Raw genomic sequence first — 24,572 nt, forward strand, 5'->3', positions numbered from 1 at the left:
GACCACACTCCTGAGCTCCAGGCCCTCTCTACCTCTAGAGTTCTTTCTCCTAGAATCTTATTTTCTGGTCCCAGATTTTTGCTAACTTAATGACTCTGTCTCTACTGTCCTCTTCCTTCCAAATGAAAGCTCTTTCAGTTCTAAGAATTATTATGGGCTGGCATTTGCAACTGAGATTAAAAATAACCCCTACTAAACTGTCTGTAAAATATGCTTTCCTGAAAACCTGCAGGCCTCCAAATGCAAATCAGAGTAAGCCAACTGCCACCAACACTTACCAGGGAAAACTGCCATTTGCATCTGCTTTCCAAATATCCAAATGACTGCAAATAAATCAGTGGCTCATTCAAACCAGAACATGGCCGCAATCTGAAAGTGCAAGTAGAGGTAGATTTGTAAGGGGGAGTGAAAAGGACACAGAACTGGAAGTTGGGGCTCATGACTGCTAGCCCTCCCGCTTCACTCAAAGATATCTTCCTGTGCCCTTATTAATTACAGCCCTCATTTTAATAATGTCATCTTTGCCAGTGACACATTTTCAGGCCTGGGTGAAACAGAAGTGATTTTACTGAAAACTGCTGATATATTGTGTATATTTGTCAGCCAAATGGGTGCTGATGCAAAGTACCAGAAATCTCTTGGCTTTTTTAAAGCATTTTTATTTGGGGTAAAAGTTTACAGTTACAAGGCCCTCAAGAATTCAACTTAAGATACCAGAAGAGGCATTTTCCCACTCAAGTTCATTGTCATATGTTGAAGCAAGATGGTTGCCAATCTCTGGGAGGGTTTAGCCTTCCTCTTCCTCTTAAGAGCCCTCTGTGAGCTCATCATCTTTCTAACTCAGCTGTAGGCTGGAGGGTTCATTTCTTTTCAGGCCTTCTCAGCTGCTCAGGGCTCTGGTCTCTTCTGTTGCAAATAATCAGGCGAATGGCTCAGCTCTCCCCTCCCCGGGGCTTTAGCTGTTTGAGCCTTCTCCTTTCTGTCACATAACAGGACCGAAATTACCAAGTTCTCTCCTCTTCTTCTGTGTGTCTTCTTGAGTAAGTGTCCATTTATATAGTCCACCAAGGGTGTGGAGACTTAAACTGAGTTATACCCTACTGACATGGTCAAACCAAAGCCCTAACTTAACATAATTTAATCAAAGATATCTCAGCTGAATCTAATACAATCAAAGGGGCTCACACCCAGAAGAAAAGACCAGTTTATAAGCATTATCTTTCTTTTTGGAATTCATAAATAATATCAAACTTCTACATTGTGATAGAATAGCCAATCATTGACATCAAATAGAAACAAAATCCAGTTTGATCTCACTTAGGAAACAGATTTTCCTGAAAGCACCTCTATCCACACACTTTAATGCAATAATTCCCTTTGCATTAATTATCTGGTTCCCAAATATCATATCATATCATCATATCAAAAATAATTTTTAAAAACCTGTTTCCTTTCTAATATTTTAAATTCTGATCAGGCTTTCCCTAATGGACTATGAACCCTCTTCTGCAGCTTTAACTTCTTGTCTATACTTTCCCACTTAGCAACTCTCCAAAGTATCTGTATTGGTCTAGATTAGGTTAGGCTATGCTGCAAAACACACATGATCCTAATCCTAATGTCCTTGTTTTTAAGGAACATATTTGAAATATTTAGTGGTATTTAGTCAGAAACATATTCTCTTCAGCAAGAAATTTATTTTTTAATAAATAAATATATATATATACACACACATCTTTGTAGAGTCAGTAAAGAATCAAGCAATACAGTAAAATGTTAACTTTTGGGTAAACTGAGGGAAGGGTATATAGGAATCTTGATGCTTTTCTCGTAACTTCTCTGTAAGTCTGAAATTAAGTTAAAATAAAAAGTTAAAAGAAATATTACCTTAGTATTATGAATTTAATTTAAAAGGAAATATGATCTATGAGACCATACTCTATAGGTTATAAAGTGCTGTAAAATATTTTTAAACTTTTTAGTACTTGACATATCCTATTAGATTCATTTTTCCTTAAAAGAAAGCAGTTTGACATTACTTATGAATTCCAATAAGAAATATAGATCATGTTTGTAAATTGGTCTGTTCCTCTGGCATGATAACCCTTTAAATGAATTAGACCCCCTTGGGTATGAAACAGATGCTCATGGAGAAGGAGAACACAGAAGCAAATACACAGGAAGAGAGAGTGGCTCCATAGACATGGACCCCGGAAGAGAGATGAGACTGATAGTCTGCAGCTGACCTTGTGAAGAGAACAGAACAGCTGAGCCTAGAAAGAAACGAGTCCTGGAGAAAGAGATGAGCCTTATGCCAGCCTACAGCTGAGACTGGAAGAAGCTGGTACCGTGGAGCCTTAAGAGGAAGGAGAAAGGCTGAACCCTTGGAGACATTGCCCGCCATCTTGCATCAACACATGGCAACAGACTTTGGGTGAAAAAGTACCTCTAATAGTACCTTGAGTTGGATTCTTTAGGGCCTTGCAATTATAAGCTTCCACCCCAAATAAATACCATTTATAAGAGCCAACAGAATTCTGGTACTTTGCCTCAGCACCCCTTTTGGCTGACTAATACAGATATAAAGGAATCTTGGTGCTTTTCTGTTAAGTCTAAAATTAAGTCAAAATAAAAAGTTAAAATTTTACTTGGTGAACTTAAAAGGAAATATAATCTATGAGAACATGTTCTATAAGTTATAAAGTGGTATACAATGTTTTTAAATTTTTTAATATTTAACATATCCAATTAGATTCATTTTTCCTTAAAAGAAATCCTAATGTTTCAATAGCTTAAAAACACATTTAATTTTTGCTTATACAAATTCCTCTTCAGGTGCAGGAACTCTGAGGGCAGCTATGTTCCATATGGCATCTGAAAGATCCAGGCTTTTTAAAGCTAATGTCCCACCAACTCAATCGAGGCCCCAGCAGTCACTTTAGCTGGAGAAGGGAGCCTGTGGACCTGTCACACTTGCTGTTCTATGTGTTGGCATGAAAATTACAAATCTCCTTACACTTACAGCCCATTGGTCAAAGCTAATCACATGCCTCTACCTAACAGTAAAGGGATTGGGGAATGCAAAGAATGCCATGGAGTATTTGTCCTGTCTCTGCCCCAGTATCTTTTTTACACAGCCATTTTTGGTGCTCTAGTATCTAAAAAAGAAAAAGAAAAAATGTCCCTCACCCCAAATCTCTATATTCCTTCCTATGGAAGAACTGTTAATAGAATATATTTTCCATTTTTGAATTCTTAAAATGGTTATTAGAATTATGTACAAATACATCACCTTTAATTAAAAAATATAAATAATTTTGGTTTGGGCCTAATGCTTGGCACTACCGTTTTTAGTCTTTGTGATAACCTGCCCAACTGTATTCCCAGGCCAGTAGTGAAAGAAGCAGCCTTATTCAGCCACAAGTGAAGAAACTTAGCTTTAGCTATCCAACTGGTGTTCTGAGCAAAGTCACAAATGTTTTCTGGTTATAGTTTTAGGGCTTAGGAAAGCCATATATGTACAAGTTGAGAAGCATTTTAAAATTTGATACATAGCTGCAGAGATGCAAGCCCTGCCTCTCTCCTTGTGGTGACAGATGCCCAAGCTTTTCCTCCCAGCATAGATTTAAAATATTGTCTAGTTATTCTTCCCCACAAGAACATTGGTAGTTACTGGTCTGGTCTTCCCACCTGTCTCTCTTCTACCTCTTATCCCAATTTCTAAGCTAAGAGGAAAAATCAGTCAGTACTCCTGAGAAAATAGGGAAAACTGTGATTTTCCTGAGTCATCTCAGTCTCCTTATACAGATTAGCTTAACACCCAGCAACCTCTCCCTCTCTGGGCAGAAGGTCTTTCTGGTCAGAGAAGTGATGCAGTAGGATTGCAAAATTTGCTCTCCCCCAAATCATTTTGTACCAGATTTATTAAATGAGCTGGATTCTGGGACACCGGCAGGAATATTTTTTTCTCTTTCCATTATTGCCTTCATTTATACCTTTTAAGAACTTCATTTGGCAACCTTCCAGGTAGATCCCATGACTTTTCAAAAACATAAAATTGTTATTTCCAAGTGAAAAAGTTCAGTTCTGTTGTAATCAAAATCATTCTTCTCACATCTAATTTAAAGGGTCTCTCCCTCTCTAGTTAGGCCTGAGCCAGAGTCTACTCCTGTTCCAACAACGGAAAAGGGTGGGCGTGATCTGTTTTTCTCACCCTCCTTTCCCATTTGCTCAGCTGTTTCCAGTTCCTGGGAGGAGGCAAAGGGAAGACAGAAGTAGAAAGAATAGGGTATTACTTAACAAGTGCTAGTGTAATTTGGCTTCTCAATGCCTTCTGATAGGCATGTATTCAAATACTGACTATGGCAGAGCAGAAAAATGCCCTCCAAAGATGTTCATGCCTTAACCCCCAGAACCTATGAATGTGTTGCCTTATATTGATATAGCCTGTGCATTAAAATCAAAATTATTTCCAAGAGTACCTAGTCTCCAAGATGGCCAAATAAGTAATAAAGGCCCTACAGTCTTTGAATGTTCAGAAGGGATGTGAGACTGAATGTGTATTCAGGGCTGCCTCCAGACAATGTGGAGCTATGCTAATCCAAACTGGCTTGGATGTGGAGAATATGTAACTCACCTGGAGGAAATAACCTATCTGATACTAAGATCTGAAGAACCTAACCAAAGGTCTGTTTACCATCACTGTTAGTCTTCCTAATCCTATATCCTCTGTATAAAAGGGTCTGGAAAAGGCTGTTCGGGGCTCGGTTTTTATTAGGACAAGAGTCCGCCGAGCCCGGCCGGTCGAAATAAACCAACTTCCTTCTCAGTATTCTCTCGTGTCCTGGCCTTCGAAACCGCGCCTATCCGAATTTCTCCACTACAATATGGCAAAAGAGACTTTGCCTTTGTGATTAAATTAAGGAGCTTCAGATGGAAAAATTATCCTGGATTATCTGGACGGACCCAATGTAATCCCAAGGGCCCTTATAAGAAGATCAGAGTCAGAGAAGATGTGATGATAGAAGCAGAGGTTGAAGTGTTGCTGTTGCTAGAAGAAGGTCACATGACAAGGAATGAGAGCAACCTTGAGAAGATGGAAAAGAAATGGAAAGGAATTCTCCACTAGAGGTCCCAAAAGGAATACAGCCCTGCCAACCCATTAATTTTAGCCTACTGAAACCCATGATGGACTTCTGACCTTCAGAATTGTAAGATAATAAATTTGTGTTGTTTTAAGCCACTATGTTTGTGGAAATTGATTATGGCACTCATATGAAACTACTGATGTGGGCTATGGGAGGGAGGCTCTTTGTCTCTTCAGAGATAACCTAAACTATCTGTGATTTGTGGGTGTGGGGTGATAAAAAGTCTGCAGTCCTGCCCCTGGTGACTATGGCAAGGACTTCAGTCCCAGGAAACAGTTTAACAATGCAAGGTCTATAAAGTTTAAGTATTCAGGGGAAATGCAAACCAAATATGCTAAAAGCTTATCTAGAATGCCTGAGGTCCATGCTAAAAGCTTACCTAAGATACACTAATTCAAGCCTATTGAGAACTGAAACAAAAGGACCAGTTGGCCTTTGCTCTCTGTATAAAAGGGACTCAAAAATCTTGTTCCAGATTTGGGATTGAAACAGAAAGCTCCCGAGTCCGGCCAGCCGTCAATAAACCATTTTTCCTTCTCAAAATCATTCCTGAGTCCTGGCCTCTCTATACTCAAATAATTGAACCTCTCTCAAATTCTACAACACTACTAATACACTAACTTTTTTGTGAGGCACTTTTGCTTGTTTTTCCAGATCTCCATAGCAGGATTCTTGGTAACGCACCATTCTCTAAATTAGCCCTTCTCAACCAGGGACCATTTTGTCCCACCCTCTCCCCAGGGGATATTTGGCAATGTCTGGAGACATTCTGGGCAGTCACAACTCAAGGGAAGTATTACTCGCATCTAAAGGGTAGAGGCCAAAGATGTTGCTAAACAGCCTACAATGCGCAGGATAATCCCCCAACCCCCAATGAAGAATTAGCTGATCTGCAATGTAAATAATGCAAGATTGAAAAACCCTGATCTAAAGCAAGCAAAGAACACTGTGATCTCTTCCCTTCACGTCCAAAGGCAGACACCTTCAAGAAGATTCTTTCAAAATAACTTGAGCCTGATTAGCTTCTACAGAATGTGCCTGGAGGAAAAAAGCATTACCCTTCTTTGTTTGACCAAACCACAGAAGTTCAGGCAACCCCTATGCCACCTGTTGTTGTTCTTTGACATCAAAAACAGCTCCAGGCAGCCCCTTTCTTTCAGGTTTCACCAGGCAAGAGTTAGGCATCAATCTTTAGAATGATTCTGTCCTCCAAACTCTAGGACAGTGGTTCTCAACCAGAGGCCATTTGCCCCCAGGGGACATTTGACAATGTCTGGAGACATTTGAGCTGACACAACATGGGGAGGACTGTTGCTACTAACATTCTAGCAGGTAGTGGCCATTGATACAACTAAACATTCCACAAAACACAAGACAGCCCCCACAATTATCGAGAATTACCAAGCCCAAAGTATTAATCCCAAAGTTGAGAACCCCAGCTCTAGGGAATCCATGTCAGGTTCTCCCAAGAACTCTCTCATACTCAGATCAGTTAGCATACAGAGCAGGTCTGTGAATAAGACGCAGATCTCCCTTTCTGCCATGTGTCTTGACTTTACTAGTGATTTTCTTGAAGTTCCCAATCACACTTGTCTTTAAAGGAGTGGGCAGAGAGTAAAGCATTCTAGGGCAGAGGGTAAAGCATTCTAGGGCAGGGGTTCTTAACCAGGAGTCTGGAAGTTTGAAGTGAAATTAAAAAAAAAATTCTTGGGGGACATTGGTGTATGATTTATTTATTAAATAATACACAGTATAGTTTGGGCTTAGTAAGAGATCCATGGTTTTCATCTATCAAAGAGGTCCATGGAACAAAAAAGGTTAAGAACCCCTGTTCTAGGGAGAGGGACAGGAAAAGCTGTATTGCTCTCCTCTTATGCACTTTCCCTTTGAAGAATCCTCTCTTTTATGTAGATTGTAGGTAGGAGATGAACCAAGTATCCTCTTTCTAGATTATGTGACCACTTATCCCCAACTATCCTTAACTTGAGGAGCTCAGCAAAAACTGAATTTATGGTCAAAAGAGTTGTAAGGAAAATGCCAAGACCTAAAGAGAAAGAGTTTGGTGTGCAAATGATATTTTGGGGAAGCATGAAAAACGTAAAAGTCTCAGTGGAGGACACAGGGTTGCATAGTTCATGTTTGGGGAGCTAATATTATACCTTGATGGAAATATGACTGTATGTAAGCAGAGATGCTTCCATCACAAACAAAAAATAAAAATAAAAATTCTAGCCTTTTTCTCTTGTTAAAAAAAGAAAAAACTTCAGGAGTCCATTTACCATCCTATTGCATAACTTTCCTAACACATTACATTTAGGGTATTGTTAGAGTTCAAAGATGTCCCTGTTCACTAATTCTGCAGGGAAGAATTGTAGGCAAACATTTTTCTGGAGTAATGATGGTATTCATTTTCTGAATGTGTCTTTCACCAAAATTTGTAGAATTTAGGTGAGTAAAGACACTAATATTGTGTGGATAAGAGAAAGGTACATAAAAACAGAAGAGAGAACAAGAAAGGTTTGTGAGCTCCATTCATTCATTCAACAAATATTCTACTAAAATGTTATATTCTCACAGAAAACTTCCCTGACCACAAAGTTTAAATAACCCTACCACCGCTATGCCCAATTTCTCTATATCCCCTTTGTTGGGGAAAAACAGCGTTCGCTGGGACAGGGAGACTGACTGACCACAGGCAGAAAATGTATTTATTGAGAGGCTCTCCCAACAGAGAGGGTCTGAAGAGAGACTTCAGCCTACTCATGGAAGGTGCAGATGTGAATTTATACTTCAACCAGCCGGGAAATGCTAGTGCATAGGGAGGGGTTTTAGATCCAGAGTACAGCCTGGGGTCAATAAAGAGTTGTAAAAGTGAATTCTCTTTATGTATGGCTTGTGGGTGGTAGGCTAGGAAGTAGGGTTTTCTTGGAATGCAGGATGGTTTGGTGGCCTGGAAGGGATGGGGGTCCTTATCTACTCCATTCCCACTGCAATATGGCTCATTCTTGGGGGACGAGACCGCTGTCTTCCACACATAGGCAGCTTGCTCAGTCCATCGGAATGGAGCCACAACCTTACCACCTGGTAATCACTGCAAACCTCTAACACCCTCATACTACTTTTTTTAAATTGAGCTATATAACTCCATACCATTACATTCACCCTTTTAAAATCTACAATTCAGTGGCTTTTAGAATATTCATAGAGTTGTGCAACTGAGGCAGGCTAGTTTAGGCAAAAGGAAGACAAGTCTAAGACCTGGCAAAAAAACAAGGCCTTGAAACACAAGGCCATGGAACATCATCTGGAAACCCCCTGAGGGAAAGACACCACCTAGGAGGCTTCCAGAAGAACCCTAGGAGAAACCGTCCACAAGAACCCTGTTTGGAATAAGATTTTAACAGGGGTCAAGGGAAAGCCCCAGATATCCTCAGGGGGCTCATCATTGGGCCCCCTGGGGAACTGACGGGTGAGGTAACCAATCAGAACAGCAACAGCTGGGGCCCCTTCCCCAAACATTAGCAAGGGTAGCAGTAATTAATAGTTTAAAAAGTAACCACACAATCCAAATCTCTCTCTGCCTAGAGCAGCCCATGTCTATACCTGGGAATATATAATGTTATTTTCTCTCGTTTCTGTTCTCTTCTCCCATTTTCTCAATAAATTATTGGCCTAACTAAATTGGCATGTTCTTAATTTCTTTTGTGTAACATAACCAAGAACCTAGAGGAATCCAGCATCCCCCGATTTCCTCCAGTTTCATTTGGCATGCCCCCAGGAGTCCTAGAGGCAGGTAACTTTCCCCAACCCCAGAAATTATAGCCTGTTCAGTGCCCTATTTAGTTATCCATTTTAAATGGGATCCCCTACAAGCCCCGACAGGATGTAACCCCAGGCCCAGGGCGGGGGCTGGGGCATGAGACCCCTCCACATCTCAACCGCACACCCAGGCTTGTTGGGCCCAGACCCTGGCCCGGAGAGTGGGGATGCAGGATGGGGCCACAAAGCAGCGTCTGGCCAGGACAGGGTACTGGGTTGGGCTTTAGGAGCACTGGGGCTGCCTTTTCTGGCACTGACGGGGTGTCCCCACTCTAACGACCTGGCTTTTTGGGCAGCTGGCCCCACACTGAGCACTGGCAGCCACCATCTTCTCCTGCCATTGTCCCTTGGCAGCATCGGCAGTGATGGCAGAGAACCGGGAGCTTGTGCTCCTTCTGGGGACCTGGGCCTCATTCGCGTGCCTGCCCGGACCTTGTCAGCTCACCTTCCTACCTACCTCACCCAGCTCCCCGGTCTGGGATGGGGGAGAGAGCAGCGGCGGGCAGGGCTGAGATGGGTACCATGGGGCAGAGTTCCCTTTCCCTGGGGGCTCACAAGGCAGGGGGCTGCATCTATATTTCAACTCCAGTCCACTTTGAATCTTCTTACTATTGAATTCCTCATTTGGGGTTTGTAAAACACCTTGGAAAGTCTTAGAAACTGGAAATACATTTGCTAGGGACGCTTTGGTCCTACCCACAGCTCAGGGAGGTTCTGTTCCTTCCCCACCCCGGGAAGGCCCTGGTTTTGCCTCAGGGCTGCGAGGTTGTTGGCTGGAACAATTATTCCTTAATCTCTTAGTGAACCTTTAATGTTTGGTTTAACTGGGAAACTCCCAGCCAGGGCCATAAAATAAGGCTGCTTATATAGGCAAGCCAGCCTGTTTTCCAGAAAGAATCACGTTATTTTGGGAGCCTCAGTTGGGGGGGGGAGCAGCTCCAAACATCTCCTACTAACCCGGATTGGCAGCTTTAGTCCAAAACCCAGGTTTGGACATCTGCCAAGACCTAGTTCTGCCATGGGGATACCCAACGGTACAGCTGAATTCTCAGGATTCTGAGAGCAAAACAATGACTCAAAATATCCCCCAAACCCCATGCGACCCCTGAGCAGTCGGCATCCCTTACCTTCTTAGAGGGACAAGTATTTAGGGAGCCTCAGTTTGGAGTGTAAAAATTTAGTCAGACTCCAACTCTGGGATGCCAGATCGACTGACAAACTCTTCTTCATTCTTCCCAGAATAATGGGTATGGTCTCTAGCATTCCAGCAGACTTCCCACAGGGGTGTCTTTTCAGGAACTGGGAGGGACAACTTGACTACTGATAGCCTATGTGGCCACAGTATGGCTGAGAGTGGCCTCTGCATGGAATCCTGAATTCCAGTTAAACCTGTGTGAGAGAAAAGGAGAGGACAGGCAGATTTGAGGGCCAGAGACCAAGTGGTCATGTCTCCTTAAAGGGATGAGGAAATGCACTACCAAAACCAGTCAATTATAAATAAGCTCAGGGAGATTACTCAGGCAGAACCTAGAAATGCAGCCGGTCTATTTCAGATACCCATAGAAAGCTGCAGAAACTTACCCTGGGCCCTCGAACTTCCATTAACTCCCTTTTAGAAACAGCCTTCTCAGTAGAGTCCATGCCACCAAGATGGAGAGAGTGAGGAGTGCAGGCCTAGGGCCCAGAAACAGCTTCCTATGAAGGAGCCAATTACTTGGTCCTAGCCTGCGCCGGACCTTTCTAAACTCGGCTGTGCCTAATAAGAGGAGTAAATGGGGATCAAGATCTAGGCCGTTCCCTACACCTCTCTCCTGTAAAATAAGGAACCTCCTCATAAGTCTTTAATTAAGATTTAAAAGTTCCTAGAAAATGGCTTCCATCAGGTCTTTCTCCATGCTAAGGGTATAAAATTCTCTCTTCGGTTCTAATCTGAGCATAACTGTGTTTAACTTTTAAATCTGTGTTTAACTTTGTCAATCTGCTTGTGCTAGGGAATCAGATTTGGGGTTCACCTGTTACAAATTGGATAAGACTGAATTTATTTCCAATTGACAATGATAAAATAAGTCTTTAAATGCCAAAATTATCTTGCAGTTGGATTTGACATATAAGAGAAATCAAGTGAAATTAGCTCAACTGCTGGAAAAGCATGGAAACTTAGCAACATTGCTACCAATAAAATCATTTTAGTTAATAAACAAAAGTGCCCAATTTGCTTTAAAGTAAAAACTTACTGGAAACTGTAACTAAGGATTCAGGTCATTATAAAGATGCCTTTATATTATAAAACAGAAGAAGGATAACATCTGAAATTGCTATAACTGGGTGGGTTTAGCCTAGAATCTACTATAGTAATAGTAATTCTAAACTGAGTTGCCTTTGCTTATGGTTATTTCAAGGCTGGCCTCGCCTTTGACCGTAACTACTCTATTACCCAATTTGTAGCATGGCAACTTCTGCCCTCTATGGCTCGGGGGAAGGCAATTTTGATTCACCCCCATCTTTCTCCTGTCCTTCCATAGGTATTATAACCACGCTTTCTTTCAAACTCCAGATATGGACTAAATTGCTGCCTGATGGAATTTTCAACCTTTGGGGTTAGATATCCACTCTTCCAGTCCAGTGGCCACCAGAGTTCTGTTATCTCCAAAGCCTGGGGAGTGGGGAAGACCTCCAACCTTGAGTGTTGAGGTTCCTAAAAGCAGCAATTCATGAGATAACCAGTTTCCCTGAGGCTTCAATGACCTCAATGAGTATATACTAGAATTAGTGTTTTTCATCCAAGGTCTGCCAAAGTCAAAATGGGAAATAAGCAAAGTTCTGAAGTAGAGGAAAATTGTATTTTAAAGCATTAGGGACATTTTGGTTAGAAGTCAATAATTAAAGAATAAAATGCTTGTACAAAACTGCATGGTCACAGTGCAGATTAATTAGAAATAGCCTTCAAAGAGATCTTTTAAATGTTACCTGACAGTTAAACTTATATTGTAAGAGAATGAAAATTATAAGTAACATTAGTAAGCTGAGTGTTTCTCTAACTATTTGCATCTGCCTGTTTGTTCAGTGCATATCTTCATACATCAGGATGGTAATATCAAATTAACAAATGAAGATTCTTAAAAGACTTCTATGCAATTTGTAAAATTAAATATGTACTTACATGTGTGAATGGTATTCCTGGAGCCCAAATTAAGGTAAACAGGATGGAAAGGTCATAAAGAAATTTGGATATAGAAACTATTGGGAAAGGGGGAAAGTTTTTCCTAAGCTCTTTGACAGACCCAGCTCCCAGGGCCTTCTCTTTGCAAGAGCTCTGAGAGTTGGGCTAGGTGTGGCAGATTAAAACTCTATCTTCTAGACTAGGGAATTAAGAATCAGTTTGCCCTGTAGTTCCCCAATTTAAAACTTTTACCAGCCTTAAAATAAGGGCGGTTAATAATCTTATTACCAAATTTCAGTAAGTAAAGGAAAAGTCCTTGAAAGCTTTGGAAAGATCTTTTCTAAATTATAATTAAAACAAATTAAACAGTTTTAATACATTCCAGAACCTAGCAGTCAGTATGCTTTTAAGATTATTCACAGTTTTAGAATTTTATTAAAGAAAAGAGGTTTTAAGCTTCCTGTAAAGGAAGAAAAAAGAATATTCCTGGCATAAACTATAGTGGTTTTAATTTTATTTAGCTTGGGTGTAATCTCCCTAGGTTTATAGGATACTAATAAAATAAATCAACATTATATGTATTAAATCTTTATGATGATGAAAGCTGTAAATTGATGTTTAATATAATTAAGTTAAAAGAAAGAAAAGTCAATCTCTCCTCTCTTAAATGGATAAAGTCAGTTTCACTTGTTGCTAATTGTAATTTAATAAGCTTATTCTAAGGTAAAAACCAGTATATGTGGTTATGATTAATTATAAGGAGTTTGTAAAAGCATCTTCTAAACTGAAGCATATAAATGCTTCCAGGAAGCATTTTATTAATTATTAATTTTATTAATAATTAATTCCAGGAAGATATTATTAATTAGAAACCTAAATTGTTATTAACAAAAAGTAACTTCATAACAGGGAAACCTGCCAGAGACTACCTCAATCTGCATATTAAAGTGATGGTAAAGAAATGATAACCTTGATTCCATTGGGAATCTTAGGTTTTCACAAAATAATGGAGAAAGTAGTTTTTCCTGTGCCGCTAAAGTAAAATACCTGTTAATTAATGTAATCATGATGAAAGCATAGAAGTAAAAAGCAAATACTAAAATAGTTAAGTTCATTTGATATGTTATACATTGCATTGGCAGTGTTTACAAAGTGTACAAAAATTAAGAGATAAATTTCAATATTGTCAAACTTTCTTGTGCATTCGAGCCAAGCCCAAATACCCTGCATGGTGCCTCTCTATTTGAGCTATTGGCTAGGTTAGTCACTGACCCCTAAAACAATAAAAGTATCTACTGTGTCTCTGGTTATGCTCCTGCAGCAGCCAACAATGGCTCAATATGGCCAGAAAAACAATGGATATTGTATCCAACTGGTTATGTTTCATAGTGCTGAAGGGTGTTATGCACCAGGCTGGTGAAACACTGGAGCCTTACCTTCCTGTCCTCTCTCTACGATCAGCAGTGTTGTAGCATGCTGGCTATGTGAAGGGCATACCAAGTGGAGCAATGATTACCAGAGAAATGTAAGTAGAATGTAAACACAATTGGCATTATTGCCTGCCCCCATAGAGAGATAACATGTATGGTCTTGTAACCCTGGAGCTTAGAGCTATTAACTACAGCTCAGTTAATAGATCTATTAACTTGTGGATTAACTGGTATTAAGTACTGTACCTATATAACTGATGAATATAATGATATGTCTTCTATTCTAGATCATATGCAAAGGGATATTGAAGATGTTAAAGGTCTTGGTGAATTTAATTCATTTTATAAGTAATTAATGAATGTGCCTTAAGATAAAGGAATAGCTCTTGAATACTGTATTTTGCTTGCTGTATGCTTGTCTTGTTATTGTCTGTACTGTTTTTGTGAGTTTATGTCTAAGGCAGTGCCTCTCTTCATGCCTCTCCTAACTATCCTAAGCATAACCACTGCAATGGGAAAACTGGGGTTGGCAATTTATACCAAGCCCAGCTTGGTACCACAATCTCTCCCTAGAGTTAACCAATAGCATAAAAGAACTCAAAAAAAAAAAAAGAATGCTTTTTCCCATCAACTTCAGGGGGATGTAGTCTCTAAAAGGCACCTGGCCTTTCCTACACTTGTGGTCCAGTATCCTTTTAGTGGGACCATGTATCTTCAAAATCCTAATTAAGGTTTTTTCTTCCAGAATCAATACCTTATTAGCCACACAGGGATCTCATCCAGCTCCACAATGGTGCCAGATTCATCATCCACCAACCGTGATAGAGCATCAAGAGAGTTTTACACATTGTCAGGTAGGGTCTATGCCCCTAACCAGCAGAAAGTAGTTACAGAAGAATGACCATCATCCCTCAGCATTCCCTTAAGAATAAGGGTGTAAACCCTCTGAGGGGAGAGCTGAGGCAGGCTAGTTTAGGGAAAGGGAAGGTGAATCTAAGACTTGGCAGAAATATATGGCTGCAAAACCCATGGCCATGGAACCCCACGTGGAAACCCCCTGAGGGAAAGGCTGCCACCAAGTAGGCTGCCGGAAGAACCCCCTGAAAACTCAGCCACGAGAACCCCATTTGGAATAAGATTTCATCTGGGGTCAAAGAAAGCCCTGGATATCCTCAAGGGCCCCCATGGGGAACTGATGGGTGTAATCAATCAGAACAGCAACAGCTGGGGCCCCTCCCCCAAACATTAGCAAAGGGAAGACTAGTTAATAGCTTAAAAAGTAATCACACAAGGGAAGTGGCTACGGTTCAATCAGTTGGGCTCCTGTTTACCACATGGGAGGCCCTGGGTTCGCATCCCAGGACCTCTCTGTGAAGGCAGGGAGTGCTGCCAGCCTGCAAGCACCGTGGAGAGCCAACTCAGCAAGGTGATGCCACAAAAAAAGGGAGACAAGGAAAAAAAAACCACAGAAAAGCGCGCAGCAAATGGACACAGAACAGACAACAAGCAAGCCCCAAGGAGGGGGGAGTAAATAAAAAATTTTAAAAAGTAACCACACAAGCAAAATTTCTCTCTCTGCCTGGAGCAACCCGCACATACACCTGGGGATGCATAATCTGTTATTTTCTCCCATTTCTGTTCTCTTCTCCCATTTTCTCAATTAACTACTGGCCTAACTAAACCAGCATGTTCTTAAATTCTTTTATGGAACATAGCTATGGCAGTTTGGTATTGTTTATGAATTCCAAAAATAGATATTGGATTGTGTTTGTAAACTGGTCTGTTTATCTGGGCATACTAGATTGTATTAAATCCAGAGGTTTCACTTTTACTTGATTAAATTATGAATAGGGCTTTGATTCATCTACATTCCCTCTGTGAGTCTCTCCCTTTGGGCAGGGACTCACAGAGAAAATGACACAGCAGAGCTCCAGGAAGGAGAACACAGAGGAAGGAAGATATCTCATTAGACAAGAACCTCTGGTCCAGGAAGAGAGATGAGCATGATAGTCTATAGCTGACCTTGTAAAGAGAACAGAGTAGGTAAGCCCAGAAAGAGGCGAGTCCTGGGAAGAGAGACAAGCCTTATTCTAGCCTACAGCTGAGAATGGAAGGAGCTGGGATCGGGAGCCTTAGGAGGAAGAAGAAGGCTGAACCCATGCAGAGATCAGCAGTCATCTTGCTCCAACATGTGGCAACAGACTTTGGTGAGGGAAGTAACTCACATTTTAGGACCCTGTAACTGTAAGCTTCTATCCCAAATAAATACCCTTTATAAATGCCAACAATTTTCTGGTACTTTGCATCAACACCCCATTGGCTGACTAATGCAGTAGCCACGAACCTAGAGGAAACCATCATCCCCAACTTCCCCCAGCTTCACAACCATCACCACTATCTTAATTCCAGAACGTTTTCATTACTCCATAGCCTTAGCATTTACTACTCATTCTTCCCACCCCGCCCCGTCCCCAACCCCTGTCAACCACTAATCTACTTTCTGTCTATATGAATTTGCTTGTTCTGGACATTTCATTTAAATGGAAGAATAAATATGTGCATGGCATTTTGTGCCTAACATTTCACTTAGCATAAAGTTTTCAAGTTTCATCCATCTTGTACCATATATCAGTCAGTACTTCACTTCCTCTTATGACTGAATAACATTCCATTGTATGGGCATACCACATTTTGTTTATCCATTCTTGAGTTGATGGACATTTGATTTGTTTCCACTTCTTTGGCTATTTTGAATAATGCTGACTTGAACATTTGTATACAAGTTTTTGTGTGCACATATGTTTTCAATTGTCTTGTCCTACATAGGAGTGGAATCTCTGGGTGTCCCAACCCAACTCCTCAAGGGCACAAGTTGAGGCAGTCGTAAGACCAAAGAATGCACAAGGCATTGAGTCAGACATAAGCTTTATTTGGCCTTACGAACAGGAGAGAGTCTCCAGTGGTGGTAGGCTGGAGAACAGAAGTAGTGCTCCACAAAGAGGTAGGAAAATGAGGGGTAATATAAGGGTTTCAGAACAAAGGCATTCCATAGGTTATGGGAACAGTTTCTGCTAGGGTCCTGTGACATGCACATATGGGGCTTGGTGATATTATCACTATGTATGCAGGAAGGAAGTTCACCATTCTGAGGAGATTATGGTTTATGATACTTTCTATACCTCCTTACCTCTCTGGGAAGGGTTGTTAACCTTTGTCTTATGTCTGGGTCATGTAGGCAGTTACATGCTATGGGCTTCATAGGGGAGCCCAGGTCCTGGGTCCCCATAGTGGGTCATGTGGTAATTCTGTGTTAAATTTTGAGGAGCTGCCAAATTGTTTGCCAAAGCATATGCACCATTTTATATTCCACTAGCAATTTCTCTACATCTGCAAGAACACGTGTGTAGCAGTTTGATATTATTGATGAATTCCAAAAGAAACATTGGATTATGTTTGTAAACTGATTTCTCCTCTGGGCATATTAGATTATATTGGATTCATAGGTTTACTTGATTAAGGAATTATGTAAACCTCCTGTGCCAGTAGGGTGTTGAGTCCCTACCCTTTGGTGGGGTGGGGATTCACAGATAAAAGGCATGGCAAAGGACAGAGTTGAGGGTTTTTTGATGTTGGAGTTTTGACGTTGGAGTTTGATGCTGAAGCCTTAAGCTGAAGTCCCAGGAAGTAAGCACACAGAGGAAAAAGAAGCCAGCCCCAGGAAGGGAGGAATGCAGGAAGCCTGAACCCTCACAGATATTGGCAGCCATCTTGCTCCAACATGTGAAAGTAGACTTTGGTGAGGGAAGTAACATGCGTTATGGCCTGGTGTCTGTAAGCATCTACCCCAAATAAATACCCTTTATTAAAACCAACCAATTTATGGTATTTTCCATCAGCACCCCTCTGGCTGACTAATACAATGTGTTACTGTCTGTCTTTTTTCCTCATAGCCATTCTAGTGAGTATGAAGTGGTATTTCGTATGATTAACATTTCCATAATGATTAATGATGTTAAGCAAATTTTTATGTGCTCATTAGCAATTTGTATCTCTTCATTGGAAATATATCTATTCAAGTCCTTTGCCCATTTTTAAAATTGGGTTGTCTTTGCATTGTCGGATTGTAAGAATTCTTACCATATTCTGGATACAAGTCCCTTATCAGATATATGATTTGTAAATATTTTCTCGCATTCTATGGATTGTATTTTCACTTTCTTAATAGTGTCTTTTGAAGTAGAAAATTTGTTAATTTTGATAAGTCCAGTTTATCCAAGTTCACAAAAATCAAGATTTTTTTCTAAGAGCTTTATAGTTTTAGCTGTTTCATCTAGGGCTTTGATCCATTTTTGGTTAATTTTTGTATATGGTATAAGGTAAGTATCCTTTTTGTTCATTCTTTTGCATGTGGATACATTTCCTTTTTGTTCATTCTTTTGCATGTGGATACCAAATGGTACCCAACACCAATGGGTTGAAAAAACTTCTTTCCCCCATTGAATTGTCTTGGTACCCTTGTTGAAAATCAATACTTTATTCCTAAGCACCAAATGAAATTACATCATTTGTTTATTTTATTAAATGCCCTTCCCAACTCCCTCCATCCCCTTCCCCCACCCCCTCCACACACACACAAAGTGAACTGAAAATATTATGAAGACAGGAATTGGTCTCCTTTACTAATTACCTCCACTGCTTGAGACATAAGGAGCTCTTAATAAACATTTGTTGAATGACTGAAAAAAGGAGACTCCAGTTTTGTTTAGAAATAATGGCCTACAGCCATTCCTTAGGTCTTGCACCTCCAAATGGTGAATTCGTGTATTTATACCAGCTCTCAGGTCACCTGTGATACTAATAATATTCTATTATTTTGATGTTTTGGACTCTTTAGAAACAGGGTCTGTAGTCAAATAAAATTAAGCTATTTAAGGAACATTCATTTTATTTGCAATTTTGATTTCACAAACAAATATTCACCACTATTAATGAAAAAAGAAAGACTTTGGCAGTTTGATATGGTTTATGAATTCCAAAAGTAGATATCAGATTATGTTTGTAAACTGGTCTGTACCTGGGCATGTTTAAATTATGATTAGGGCTTTGAATGGGCCACATCAGATTGCTACCTGGCAGAACAGAGGAGTTTGTTGGAGTTTTGAGCTGGAGCTCAGGAAGTAACACACAGGAGAAGAGCACACAGGAGTAGAGACGGCTCATTAGATATGGCAGAAGCCCTGGGGAGAGAGACAGAACCATTGGCCTGATAGACTACAGCTGGCCTTGTGAATAAAGCACAGCAGCTGAGCCTGGAGGGAATCAGAGCCCCAGGAAGAGAGGAATCCAGGAAGCCTGAATTCTTGGCAGCTATTGGCAGCCATCTTGCTACAGCACATGGAAATAGACTTTGGTGAGGGAAGTAACTTATGCTTTATGGCCTGGTAACTTTAAGCTCCTACCCCAAATAAATACCCTTTATAAAAGCCAGCAGATTTCTAGTATTTTGTATCAGCACCCCTTTGGCTGACTAATACAAAGACACTTCCTTAAGAAATAATATGAGTTTTCTCATGAAAACTATCTGAAGTATCTCTGACCATGAGTGCAAAGATTCAGAGCACTCCCTAAAATCAGGTAGGTAAAACTTTTATTCAACTGCCTAAATTAAGACAGGTTTTCAACCGCCTCCTAGTCAGAAAAAAAAACAGTATGAGCTCCTACTGGTGGAAATATTACATAATTGTTCTCTTTTCTGAGAGAAATTCATAAGCTCCATCTTGTGGTGAAAAGTGTTAAGGCAGCTTTATAGCTATCAAAATGAATTACGAGCACAACACATCCATGTAAGAGATCATTGAAAACTCCAGAGACTACAGGACCAAGGACATAAATGGCTATGGGTGAACTTAGCAGATGCAAAAAAAAAAAAAAAAACCTACTGCCAGGAAAACAATCAAACATTACTTTTCTGAACTACAATTGTTACCATACCATATAATGTATACATGTCTGATATTGAAGATTGAATGTTAAATTCAAACTTGAAAAACATATAAGTGAAAAATTCAAACATTTACTTACAATATTTTATTTCACAATTTGTTAACTTTTGTTTCAGAACCAGAAATCTGTCACTTTTTCTTGTGCACCAATATGTCATTTTTAAACTTTATATTTCAAGCAGCAAAATCAATACTAGGAATCATTAAGTAGGAGTGAAATTCAGTTTTACTCAGTTTAGTAATGGAAAAGAGTAGTTCAAAAATATAGGTATTTTGAAACATGGATAGTATCTCTGCTCAATCATTAAGGTATTTGTAGGAGTTTTGGTATTCCGGTGTCACTGTGCTTAATTTTTGGTTTTGAATCACACTGCAAATCATCCTTCACATTAGAGGTAAAAATTGATAAAGGTGCACTGAATAATGGGAGGCTACCTTCACAAAGTTTGAATTCAATAGAACATTTTGAGAAGTCAGTTTTCAGTGGGGCAAAGTTTTACTACATGATTCAAGCCATGAGATATATTCCAGGAAACTAATTCTAACTCAGGAAAATAACTCCATGCCTAATAAATTTCCCCATTACGTTTTTATAACTACTTATGGATGTCTCGGCATTGAAATATTTCAGGTGTTTGTCAACCCAAAAGACCAATTGCTGGTTAACATAGGCAAAGGTTGTTTTCCTCAGATGATGTGAATAAGTTCATTTCTTTCAACCTTGAACAACTCTCCTTGGCACTGCGCTTATGACTAAGCTACCTACCCTACTTGTAGCAAGCAGACTGTGTTACGTGAACAATTCCTCAAACAGCTTCACCAAACTCTGTGGCTCAAGTCCCAGGAGGCGAATTAGTTCACAGGAGCAAGCATTGCGTCTGTGATGTGTTCCATTTTTAACTTCTAAAGAAAGCAATTCCTGCTGAATAATACAGATGGATAGATTTTCTGTGTCCCTCCATAACTTGCCCATGGAACTTAAGTTTATTGTGGCTTCTATCCCAAGAGCAGCCTCTGCAGGCCCACAAACCTCCTGCATTAAATTGTTCAAGTTTCCATTATTCACAAAAAAATAAATTACCTCCTGGTGTTGTGCCTGACATTAGGCATTCTGTCCAAAAGATTTTCAGTTGTAGAAAACTTCTCAGACCCCTAGTGAATAAATAGAGCTAATGGCTACATAACTATTTCTAAATATGGATCCTCATCAGCTGCAATAACAAATGCCACAGGTTTTTAACATTTTTCAACATAACATCTTTTTAATTTCATAGCCACATTTTCAGTACACCATGCAACAGTATTTCTCGTTACACTCATATTTGCATGTGCTTATATCTTTTCAGGATGCACAATTTCCACTACATTCAATAGACTCTCTTTTACAATTTGCTATCTGTGAAGGATTTGATGTCCCAGACAGATTTTTTGCACTCAAACACACAACTGCTTCTTTTATGAGCAACCAAAACAAACTCTATCAGCATTTCAATTCTCTTTTCAGGTTTTTATCATGCATCATTTCCACCAGTCTTTGTCTTACAATGGTTTGTTTCATAATGACATCCAAAATGTTTTCTTAAGTTACTGATGCCCTTTGCTATATAAACATATAGGAAAGGGCTTGACTTTTACAAAGTGGAACACGTGAACCTCATAGTCTATCATCTTTTTCCTACTTCTAATAGAAATATGGGTACAAGAAACATGTTGCTCTCTAACACTACATAGTGGATGTGATTTCCACCAGCCAAAAACTCAGTTTTGCAAAATACATAATTATTTTCTACAACTGAACCTCCAGATTGATTCCAACGTCAGGAATATGCCCTCTTAGTCTTCTCCAGAGAATCATTCAGTCACTTCTACAAGACTTCTAGTCTTCTATCACTCCAGAAATAACCCCAGAACCAGTACTAACCACAAGGGTAAATAGCTCCAAAGGGCAGTGGGTCTCAACACTTATCCCCTGCATAGTAGAATCAGAATGGGGAACTCCAGGGGAAAAAAAAAAAGCCTTAGTGCTTGAGCTCCACCTCAGACAACATTATTCAGAATCTTGGTGGGACATGGCTGTGGGTGTGTTTTAAAAGTCCTTCAACACAACCAATCCAGTGTCCACATAGAAGAGGTGGCATTGGATTGGGAAAAGTGGACATAATGGACAAAGGGTATGGGGAAAGGCAGGAAGAGATGAGAGGTGGAGGCATCTTCGGGACATGGAGCTGCCCTGGATGGTGCTTCAGAGGTAATCACCGGACATTGTAAATCCTCACAGGGCCTACATGATGGAATAGAGGAGAGTATGGGACATGATGTGAACCAATGTATATGAGGTGCAGAGGTGCCCAAAGATGTACTTACCAAATCCAATGGATGTGTCATGATGATGGGAACGAGTGTTGTTGGGGGGGGGGAGAGGGGGGTGGGGGGGTGGGGTTGAATGGGACCTCACATATATATTTTTAATGTAATATTATTACAAAGTCAATAAAAAAAATTAAAAAAAAAAAAAAAAAAAAGTCCTTCAAGTAATTTTAGTAATTTTAATGTGTAGACAGTGTTGAGAAGCATGTCTAAAGAATACAGACAAGAACAGGGGCCAAATACCTACCTGCAGATCTTACTAAGAGGCATCACTACCAGCCCTATTGCAAGCAGCCACCATCCCAACAGCAACCTATACATCTATAAAAGTATATATAAATTAGGGAAGGGAGAGAGGGAGAAGGAGAAAGTTGCTGGAATGGGTAGCAGAGTGGAGATTTCCCAAGAGCCTTCCCTAGAACTCACATGCTACTCACCAGAGAACCAAAAAACGCATGCCTGGTATCCAGATGGTGTGGAGAGCCAGATGGTATATAGGTCAAGGGAGTAACAGCAATCACAAGAAAATGTATACTGTAGCAGCTCAGTTTTGAAGAAGGAGAGAGATGTCTCAGGGCATCCTGTCCTTTCCTAATTCAATTAGATGGGAATCTCAGCTCAAAACTGTGCCTGGGAAAAAGGAGAAGATAAGGATTGAATTAAATATGAGACTAAACTGAACTGAGTATTAATAACCAAGAAAAACTTGGAAATTATGAAACTTGCCCAAGGTATCACTATGGTATGGCAAAGGAGAATCAGCAGCACAGAGCTGAAAACCACAATTGAATTTAAAAAAAGCATATTCATGTTGATTCCCCACTAAGTTGACACTGCTCCATCAACCAATTATACTTTACTGTTTACTTAGTCATATCAGGCTTAACCATTATCTTTGGAGGTTTTCTTAGGATTTCTCCTTCCTGTACTGCTGTGGTGACATCTGTGTCCTTTGGGGATCATGCAGACATAGCACAGGAGATGAGGTGGGGGAGTCTCTTCATGGCCATACATCTGTCCTACTGGCTGTCACTGAGTTGGCCTCACTTTACCTGAACCCACATTTGCAGTGTGATCACTAGAGCCCTTTGGAATCCACTAGCTCTGTCAGTGTTGTGAGATGAATTGTGTCCCCCAAAAGATATGATGTTCTAATTCTCAGTACCTCAGAATGTGACCTTATTTGGAAATGGAGTGGTTACTGATGGAATGAAAGTTAAAATGAGGTCATACAGGGGTAGGGTGGACCCTTAATCTGACTGTTGTCCCAAGAGAGAAGGGGAGAGAAGACACAGACAGACACAGATGGAGGAGACAGCTATGTGACAGCAGAGGCTGAGATTGGGTTATGATACAACCCAAGGAGCACCAAGGATTGCCTGCTAATGCCAGAAGTCTGGAGAGATACATGGAACAGAAACTTCCTTACAGACTTAAGAGAGTACACAGCCCTCTGAGCCCTTGATTTTGGACTTGTGGCTTTCAGAACTATAAGTCAATATATTTCTGTTGTTCTATGACATCCAGTTTGTGGTAATTTGTTGTGGCAGCCCTAGGAAAATAGGACACTCAGCAAACTTCCAAACATGTTCTGTGGCACAAGGAAGGTTTAACAGCTCTTGCAAGTGTGGATGGGCTGTAGAGGCACAGGAGTTTCTGAGTAGTCTTGTGTCTTCAACAGCCCCATGAAGCCATGGAGAGCTAACATGCAGTCTTAACCTGTGCTAACTCTTCCCTGCCTCCTCCTCTCTCATTCCTCTCCTACTTGGAAAAGCATTACTACTTTGTGGGGTTTGGGGGCTAAGAGCAAAGCGGAAAGAAAAATGGTTCCTCTAATCATATATTCCTCCAACTCCCTTCTGTCCTGGACCTGGACCAAAGCTTTTGAATGAAAGTCAAGAATTTGAGACTTCTGGGAAAACGGCATCAAAGTAGGTAGGCAGAGCTCAACTCACCCAGAAAAAAAATTATGGAGAAAGGGCAAAAAGTTACCTGAGGGAGCTGCTTTGGGGTTCTGCAGAACAGGAAAGTGCTGTGCATCATCCAGGAGGGAGTGGAACAGAGAGACAAAGGATTCAAAGGAAAACAGTTACACAGGAGTTCCTCACCCCTGTTGCTGGGAACAGTACATATATCCTACCCTCAAGATAAATAACCTTGGTAAAACCCCTGGATCACTGAAGCCAACTGAGAGGAATAGAATATTCCCTGGGAGGAAGAGGGCTCTGCAGAGGGTGGAGAGTGGTTTCTTTTCAGTGAGTCTGGTCAGCTGAGAACCCTTCGAATCTCAAAAACGAACACAGTCAGCACTGAAGTGGACCCAGGGAGATGGGAGGCAGAATCTGATCAGGCAGGCTATCACACCCAGCCACCCTGGTAGAGAGAGGAACTAAGTCAGTGAGGCAACGGAGACAAGCACCTAACCAGCCTGGATCAAGCAAACTGTTAGAAGACCAACTCCTGAGGGAACAGGGATGGGAAGAACCAGATAAGCTTTCAAAAGCCTACTAAAACTGTAGAGCAGGTATAGCTCAGTGTAGGAATACCTCCCTTACATATACAAGGTCCCTGGTTTGATTCCTGGTCGGTCCTAACAGAAGGGATCTGGGGAATGATTTGCTGGGTTATGAGGCACCCAACTGGCACT

At 40.6% G+C, this 24,572-nt stretch overlaps 1 long non-coding RNA gene across 1 annotated transcript in view; it reads right to left on the minus strand.

The window, feature by feature from the left end:
• LOC139439043 (uncharacterized) overlaps positions 1 to 24,572 on the minus strand; it is an 85,995-nt gene that overhangs the window by 23,739 nt on the left and 37,684 nt on the right. The window contains exons 2-3 of the long non-coding RNA XR_011648884.1: positions 22,363 to 22,555; positions 279 to 369 (exon numbers count right to left, since the gene is read on the minus strand). This is a non-coding gene — a long non-coding RNA (uncharacterized lncRNA). The remainder of the gene's footprint in view (positions 1 to 278; positions 370 to 22,362; positions 22,556 to 24,572) is intronic.

The sequence above is a fragment of the Dasypus novemcinctus genome, chromosome 5, assembly GCF_030445035.2.
Source record: "Dasypus novemcinctus isolate mDasNov1 chromosome 5, mDasNov1.1.hap2, whole genome shotgun sequence".
NCBI lineage: Eukaryota > Metazoa > Chordata > Mammalia > Cingulata > Dasypodidae > Dasypus > Dasypus novemcinctus.